The following is a 9,098-nucleotide window of genomic DNA, read 5'->3' as shown; positions in this document are numbered from 1 at the left end:
TGCGCACAAAAATGTGGCACAGTTATGTTTAATGATGATGATGATGTCGGTACTGTAGGCCTAGTTTAGCGCTCGAAAACCCTTCTGCGATTAACCACAACTAGCCATGTGAACTATAATTCTGGTGCTGGTTTTAACGTTTGGAAACGTAAATAAGCATCACTTGCCAAATGATTTTCAGAACATATGGCCCTTGTCTTTCATATCAACGAATAATAATCTTTCAAATAAAAAAAATATACAATTACTGTTGCAGATTTGCTCAGATCGATACGTTGTGTATGCCTCCAGTTGACGAACTACACTCTCCCCAGTTACAGTACGCTTACGTGGTGGTGTTCGGAGCAATCTAACGCTAGATAGCTATTCATTACGCCAATTCTGTTGGAAAACGTTTCTTAAACTGAAACAAACGTAACGAAACGGGGAACGACCTAACTGAATTTGGCCAGTATAATATCTCGTTTAGCACCGAAAACTAGTATGTCTATTGGACATGAAAGAGAGCGACCCGGCTCTAACAGGCTGACTACGCGACGCGAGCGTTGCAAAATAAATGTAGAAATCTGTTATTCCATGAATGCACCCACACTGCTCGCGCGCCAACGAACGTGCGATACCAAGAACCCACACCAAACTCGATCACTACACGCAGGTTCAAATATCAAAACAACCTATGAACCAATGACATTAATTTTGGGACAGGTCAAAAAGCATTAAACATGTATGGCAATTTAGCTAGTTAGTTTGCACTTGCTAGCTAATTTGTCCTATTTAGCTAACATCAGCTTGCTGTTGCTAGCTCATTTATCCTGGGATATAAACATTGAGTTGTTATTTTACCTGAAATGCACAAGGTCCTCTACTCCGACAATTAATCCACACATAAAACGGTCAACCGAATCGTTTCTAGACATCTCTCCTCCCAGGCTTTTTCATCTTTGAACTTATATGGTGATCGCATTTAAACTTTCATAGTATTACCACAACGACCGGCAAAACATTTCGTATTTCAATCACCCACGTGGGTATAACCAATGAGGAGATGGCACATGGGTACCTGCTTCTATAAACCAATGAGGAGATGGGAGAGGCAGGACTTTCAGAGCGATCTGCGTCAGAAATAGAAAGGAGTTCTATTTTCGCCCTTGGCATCGCAGACGCTCGTTGGCGCGCGCGAGCAGCGTGGGTGCAATAATTGAATAACATGGGATTTCTACATTTATTTTGCGATGCTCACGCACACAATGCCAGCGGTGTGGTCAGCCTGTAAAATAGAAATCAGTTCTATTTCTGATGCAGATTGCGCTGCAAGACCTGCCTCTCCTATCTCCTCATTGGTTTATAGAAGCAGGTCCAAGTCGTGCATTATAAGTGCAAGTCAAGTCCGGTCACAAGTCAAGTAATAAAAATCTTTAGATGCAACGACTTGATCAACTACAAATCTTACAACCAGACAGCCATTTTCATTATTTTGTCTACAACACATTTTGATTATGTAATTGTAGAATAATGATCTTGTAGCAGACTTAAGGGCATAAAATCAGCAGAGAAGGCAAGCGTTACAAATACCACCGAAGGTGGCGCCCCTTCCTGTTCGGGTGGCGCTCGGCGGTCGTCCTCGCCAGTCTACTAGCTGCCACCGATCCTTTTTTCCTTTTCGTTTGATTTTGTCTAATTGTTTTCACCAGTGCCTTGTTGGGGTTTTGGGATGGGTGTTATTTAAGTTTGTTTCGTTTGTGCGGGCTTGTTTTTGTATTTGTTACGTTAGTGGTGTATTGTTGTCTTTTGGGTTTTCGCTGTCCGGGTTTTTGTAACAGTGGTTTTGGGTTTGTTTGCACCTGTGTTTAGGGCTTCACCCAAGTTTGGACCTGTTACTTTGAAAGAGGACATTAAAGCGTTTTTTCCCGTTTGCTTTCTGCTCTTTGCGTCTGACTCCACACCCATCACTCACCCAACGTTACAGCAAGGCAGGTTGACGTGCTCAGAGTGCAGGTTTATTTTGCAGATCTTGGTGATCCAATGGTGAAAGCACAATATCATATGAGGCTTAAAGACATGCTCCGGTACATTGGCGACAAGTACGTTTACAAAAAAAAACCTGCTTTGGGCTGGATGTGTCAATGTGTAATTGATACATGTCTAATATATGAGCAGAATTACTGTCTCACCTCAATTAGCCACAAAATCCCTAGTTTGAAAGTATCTTTTTTCTGGGTGCTGTGAATCACCATTTTCCCTACATTTCCTCCCTATTTGGCCGGCCCCCTAGCAATTTCAAGTTCTAGCCAATGTACTTCAGCCCCTTACCATTTGAGTAACAGTTAGCAAGATGCACACACCTTAGAGTGAGAGAGCAATGACTGCTGCACATATAATATGTGATGTAGTACACAATTTGAAGGGACCACTTGATTCGTGGGCGCTAATTTCAGAACTACTGACTAAAAAGGAGGCTATACAAAAGTACTGGATAATCCCTCGAACCTGTCCTATCTGAAAGGACACAGGTAGAGCGCAAGACTGCACAACCTCCCCTTGAGAAACCAAATCAAATCTGTCTAACAGGAGCTCAAACAGGTACATGCAACCCCTCAGTGCCATGCAATTACCCAATTGGCAATTACAGCCAATAAACTGGTACTACAATGTAAAAGTAAATTCCACAACCATTGTTACATTGGTACATCTGTCTAAATTAGAATTAATTTTATTTCCTCACCATTCATAAATGGATCAAACAAACATTTTATCTCATTGAATGTACTGACTCTAAAGCATGGTGCGCAGAAACAGAAATGTCTAAGTGTTGCAATAAATGATAGAGGGATGGAATGATGAAATGCTAATGTTAGCAATTATTGTAGGATTAGATGGAATATAGATTTACCACATATGCATTGAAACGTGTGAAAGCAACAGCAAACATTTCAACAACAGAACAAGCACTCTCCACTGGCGGGAGTTTGGAGAGTCTGTCACATCTACTCCCGCTTGATGTTGCCGGTTTACTATCCACTTGTCCTAGCAATCATCATTATGCACACCTAGTACCATCGTTATGCATACCTGAGCATACCTGGACTCCATCACTACACTTATTACCTCCCCGAGATCTGTCACTCCCTTAGTTCCATTCCCCAGGCAGTATTGGTTATGTGTTTCATGTCCAGATGGTACTTCTGTTTTGTATAGGTATATGTTTCTTGTATTACTAAACTCACCACCTGCTTCTCAACTCCCAGCTTCTCCGTTACAGAATACTGCCTCGACAAATGGAAGTAGCAGGGAATCAGGACATCTCCCAGACAGTTGACGAACAGGGATACCTACTTCGTCAACACCATGACCAGCTGGCGCAACTGGGGACGGCGATGGATGAGGTCCTTTGCGTTCTTCAACATCTCAAAAATACTCGAAAGGCATTGCTTTCAACTAGCGGAGGATACTCTACTGCCAGTCGACCCAGTGAGCCAGCACACCAGTTCATTCAGCAGTCCGCCCAGGTCAGCGATGCCCGTTTGTCCCTCCCGGATAAATATAACGGAACCTCATCTAAATACTGTGGCTTCCTACTCCAGTGCTCCCTCTATTACTCCAGTGCTCCCTCTATTCAGAAGAGGACTGCGCAAGGAGGTCCAGATGGAACTGGCATGCAGCTATGACAACCTCTCCTTGGACGCACTCATCACGATGGCCATCCATCTGGATAACCTACTTCGGGAGAATCGGTACCCTTATCGCTTCCCTCCCTCCGTGACCATTCTGTATCAGAGCCTGAACTCATGTAGATAGGGGTCACGCACCTCTCCGCGGCTGAGTGGAAACAGCTGGGGCTCTGTCCCTATTGTGGTCAAGGGGGGAACCAACTTCAGCAGTGTCCGGTACTCAGGATCACGTGATCTTCCACCTCCTGGGGTAGGTTTTGAATATCACTTTCCCTCGTGTACTGTTTCTACAGTGCTATTAGATTCCGGTGTCGCGGGGTACTTTATTGACCTGGCCTCCGCTCTGGACATCACCTCATACCAACTCTCCTCTCCGTTTCCAGTTCAAGCCCTTGATCCGCTACTAGGATCCGGAACCATCACACACATCACCATACCACTCACCCTCACCGTGGAGTCCAGCCATCAGGAAAACATTCCCTTCATCATTAGTGCACCAGCTCACAAGATCATCATCGGCCTCCCATGGCTCCAATGCCATAACCCCACAATCTCAAGGTCGAGGATGAGAGTCACGAACTGGGAAACCGGATGCCGGAGGACCTGATTTCCCATTCCCTGTGGTTCCACTTCGATTGAGAGTCCTGTGTTCACCCTTCAGCCCAACATCCCTGAGGTATACCAGGACCTGCGGGAGGTTTTTTCCAAAACCCTCACCACTTGTCTCCCTCCTCATCGCCCCTGGGACTGTGCCATCAACCTGCTTGCAGGCTCTGCACCACCGCGCAGACACATCTACCCTCTGTTGGTGGCAGAAACCAAGGCCATGCTACATCCATGAGGCGCTCCAACAAGGTTTCATCTGCATATCCACCTCTCCTGCATCTGCAGGCTTCTTCTTCGTGGTGAAGAAGGATGGAGGATTATGTCCATGTATTCCAGCATTATGGCCTTCCAGAGGAAAGATTACAGCTCCCCACTGACGACCTTATCTCACCTTCCTTTCCTGTCTCCCTCCTCAGGCTGGTGGTTCCTGGTCCCTTGGCTGACGCTGTCCCCCACGACAACCCTACACCTACCCTGGATGCCAAGGGAGGTCCTGCCTATGCCGTCAGATCCCTACTGGACAAGCCGGCATTGTGGGTGTCTGTTCCAGTACCTGGTGGATTGGGAGGGGTATGTTCCAAAGGAGCGGTGTTGGGTTCCGGTGGAGGACATTCTGGATCCCAACATCATCCGTGATTTCCACCTTCGCAGTCCGGACCGGCCCACTCCTCGCTCTCGGGTCCGTCCCCCTAGCCGGCATCCTGCGGCCGGAGCCGTGCATCGGGGGGAGGGTACTGTCACGTCTTCTCCCCCTCTCCGGCGCTCAACATCACTGGTTTACTAGCCACTGGTCTTGGCAATCATCATTGTGTACACCTGGCACCATCGTTACGTGCACCTGCGCCAGAGAGGGCACCTGCTTCTCAACTCCCAGTGTCTCCGTTACAGAGGCAAGGGCATCTATGGTGCGTCTTCGACACAGGAATAATTAATTTGTAACAACAAATTACAAATGCTTGATAAATAAATTATAATTTTCAAGCAATTTTGACAAACCAAAAGGTGAGGGTGTGATCTCGACTATTGTTTAAGGAACACTATTTGGAAAATAGTTTTTCCTGAAACTGCACTGTTCAAATAATTTGTTTTAGAATAATATACGCTTCTGTCTTAAGCATCCTAAATATTGCCATAGATTGCTTTTCTGAAAAATAGTAAACTTGAAGGCAAAAAAGGGAAGCACGATGTAAGGTGCGAACCTGCCAATCCAACTGATTGTAGGCTATTAAAGCCAATGATTTACTGCTGCACCATAGGATGGAGTTTTGATGAAATTGGTGGAGAAAAAAATTACCTTTATCTGATAATCACATGTTGCTATTTATTGCTGACCAGCAGATGCCACTAATGAGCATTGTGATCGGATAATGAAGCTCAGAGTAATTAACTTATTTTCGACACAATTGCCTGGTGTAACGTCTGCTTCCAACTCACACTCTCAAACACGTAGATCGCCTGAACGCAGCTCACTTTCCAGCTCACACTCTCAAACACATAGATCCCCTGAACGCAGCTCACTCTCCAGATCCCAATCACCTGAATTCTGATAACCTGTTCACACACCTGTATGTCATTATCATACACTATTTAGTTCAGTTCTTTCCACCCCATCATTGAGATGTATTGTTTGTCTTGTGACACGCTTCTATTTGGAGCTCTGGTTTTCACTGTAATTTAATCCTCCGGTGTATGATTGTTTTGGCCTGCCTCACTAACGGTGCCTTTTGCTTATTCCCTGCCTGTACTTTAGCCTATCGGATTTCCTGTTATCAACCTCCCGGATGACATTACTCGCCTTTTCCCTGCCTTTTTGGACCCGCTGTGTATGACCTTCTGCCTGCCTCTGGACCCAGCTACCTGCCTACTCCTGTGGTCCTTTACCAATAAACATCTGCTGCGCCCTGCGCTTGAAACCTGCTCTCTGTCTCCCATCATGTTCATTACACCTGGAAAGCTTCAGGAAGCTAATTTCCTCATCATTACTAAACAATTAACATTGTAGATCACCAAAACATTTAGGCAATTCTCTCTCTCTACAATTTTGAAGTTTGCACTGCACCTGAGCCACCCCGACCTGTGTTGATTAACAGTTTTCTGGTCCAATCAGAGGGCCGAGTGTGCATTTCGCTCGCCAATCTGTGGCAAGGATTCTGTTGGAAGGGCGATGATGAGGCTACTGTCTCTGGCTGTGTGGAGAGTAAGTACTGAGAATATGTGCCACAAAATTAGTGGCAAACGTTGCGAAACCTGGCCAGATCATTTCAAGTCAAAGTTGAGTCCCAAGTCTTGAGCCTCCAAGTCAAGTCTCAAGTTATTTTATTTTCTATCAAGTCGAGTCTCAATTCATCAAATGTCAGACGCAAGTCCAAGTCATGTGACTCGAGTACACAACTCTGCCTGCCATTTTATATTTATATTTTAGCAATTTAGCAGACACTCTTATCCAGAGGGACTTACAGTTAGTGCATTCATCTTAAGATAGCTAGATGGGACAACTACATATCAAAGGCATAGAAATAAATGTTTTCCTCAAATGTAGCTATCAATAGAGCTAGAAGGGGGTTGGGGAGGTCAAGTGCAAGTGCTGGTTAAATGAAGAGGTGGATTGTTTAAGATACTGTTTGAAAATATTTTTGGAAGATGGGCAGGGACTCTGTTGTCCTAGCTGTAAGATGGCAGACATGGCAGCTAAGCTTCTAGCTCATAAGCAACTTTGCAGTATTGTTTTTTTTTGTGTGTTGTTTCTTACATTATTAGCCCAGAAAGTTTTTGGGTGTTATTACATAAAGCCGGAAAGAACTTTTGGATATCAGAGCAGTGGAAACTCACTAGCATTACGACCAGAAATACGACTTTCTCAAATTGGATTATTTGTTCGTACCCCCCCAGGGCAATTGAACTTATCCCAGAGGCTGCTCCAAGATGCCGCCAGCGGAGAAGAGGTATTCGAAGTGGACTTCTAGTCCAACTCGGGAGGCGTGCACACCATCCACCGCTTCCGTGTCTATTACACATTAATGTTCAGTTCCTGGAGTAGACAGTAGATGCCATTCCGACATTACTCATCCTAATATTTATATATTTCTTAATTCAATTATTTGACTTTTAGATTTGTGTGTATTGTTGTGAATTGTTAGATACTACTGCACTGTTGGAGCTTAGAACACAAACATTTCACTACACCTGCAATAACATCTGCTAAATATGTGTATGTGACCAATAACATTTGATTTGATTTAGCTTCAGGGGGAAGTTGGTTCCACAATCAGGGTGCCAGGAAAGAGAAGAGCTAGGCTAGGCTGAGCGGGAGCTGCCCTCCCGTTGGGGTGGGAGGGCCAAGAGACCCGAGGTGGCAGAAGGGAGTGCTCGGGTTGGGGTGTAGGGTTTGAGCATAGCTTGAAGGTAGGGAGGGGCAGTTCCTCTTGCTGTTCCATAGGTAAGCACCATGGTCTTGTAGTGGATGCGAGCTTCGACTGGAAGCCTGTGGAGTGTGCGGAGGAGTGGGGTGACATGAGAGAACTTGGAAAAGTTGAAAACCAGGTGGGCAGCATTGTTCTGGATAAGTTGCAGGGTTTTTGATTGCACAAGCGAGGAGCCCAGCCAATAGTAAGTTGCAGTAGTCCAGCTGAGAAGGGACAAGTGCCTGGATTAGGACCTGCGCCACTTCCTGTGTGAGGTAGGGTTGTACTCTATGGATGTTTAGAGCATGAACCTGCAGGAGCGGGGGGGGGGGGTGTGGTCTGCACAACGCATCACTGGGGGCAAACTACCTGCCCTCCAGGACATCTACAGCACCCGATGTCAAAGGAAGGCAAAAAATATAATCAAGGACAACTACAGGAGCCACTGCCTGTTCACCCCGCTATCATCCAGAAGGCGAAGTCAGTACGCTCTTGATGGCTGGCCCTCACTTCATACTCGTCGCCAGACCCACTGGCTCCAGGTCATCTACAAGTCTCTGCTAGGTAAAGCCCCGCTTTATCTCAGCTCACTGGTCACCATAGCAGCACCCACCCGTAGCACACGTTCCAGAAGGTATATCTCACTGGTCACCCCCAAAGCCAATTCCTCCTTTGGCCGCCTTTCCTTCCAGTTCTCTGCTGCCAATGTCTGGAACAAACTGCAAAAATCACTGAAGCTGTAGATTCATATCGCCCTCACTAGCTTTAAGCACCAGTTGTCAGAGCAGTTCACAGATCACTGCACCTGTACATAGCCCATCTGTAAATTGCCCATCCAACTACGTCATCCCCATACAGTATTTATTTATTTATCTTGCTCCTTTGCACCCCAGTATCTCTACTTGCACATTCATGTTCTGCACATCTACCATTCCAGTGTTTAATTGTAATATTGTAATTACTTCGCCACATGGCCTATTTATTGCCTTACCTCCCTTATACTACCTCATTTGCACATACTGTATATATACTTTTTCTACTGTATTATTGACTGTATGTAAGTTTATTCAATGTGTAACTCTGTGTTGTTGTATGTGTCAAACTGCTTTGCTTTATCTTGACCAGGTCGCAGTTGCGAATGAGAACTTGTTCGTAACATATAATACTAAATGGGGTGTCTCGGATTTATGTACAGAATAATACGTAATTCATAACAGCCACCCGTAAATATAAGCAGCATATTTACAAATGAGAAATTCCCGGCCGGAATGTCAGTATAGAGCCCGCTGGGCCCAAGACAGGTCCGGCCACCCTGTGTGGCCACCACATCAGAGGCAGGCAAACAGCAGGCAGGGCTCAGAGTGCTGAGGGTGTCCATAAAGATGGCACGTCAGAGTAGGGCCCGTCCACTGTACCAAATCAT

The sequence above is a fragment of the Oncorhynchus masou genome, chromosome 18, assembly GCF_036934945.1.
Source record: "Oncorhynchus masou masou isolate Uvic2021 chromosome 18, UVic_Omas_1.1, whole genome shotgun sequence".
In the NCBI taxonomy this organism is placed as follows: Eukaryota; Metazoa; Chordata; class Actinopteri; order Salmoniformes; family Salmonidae; genus Oncorhynchus; species Oncorhynchus masou.
Note: the sequence above shows the minus strand (reverse complement) of the source record.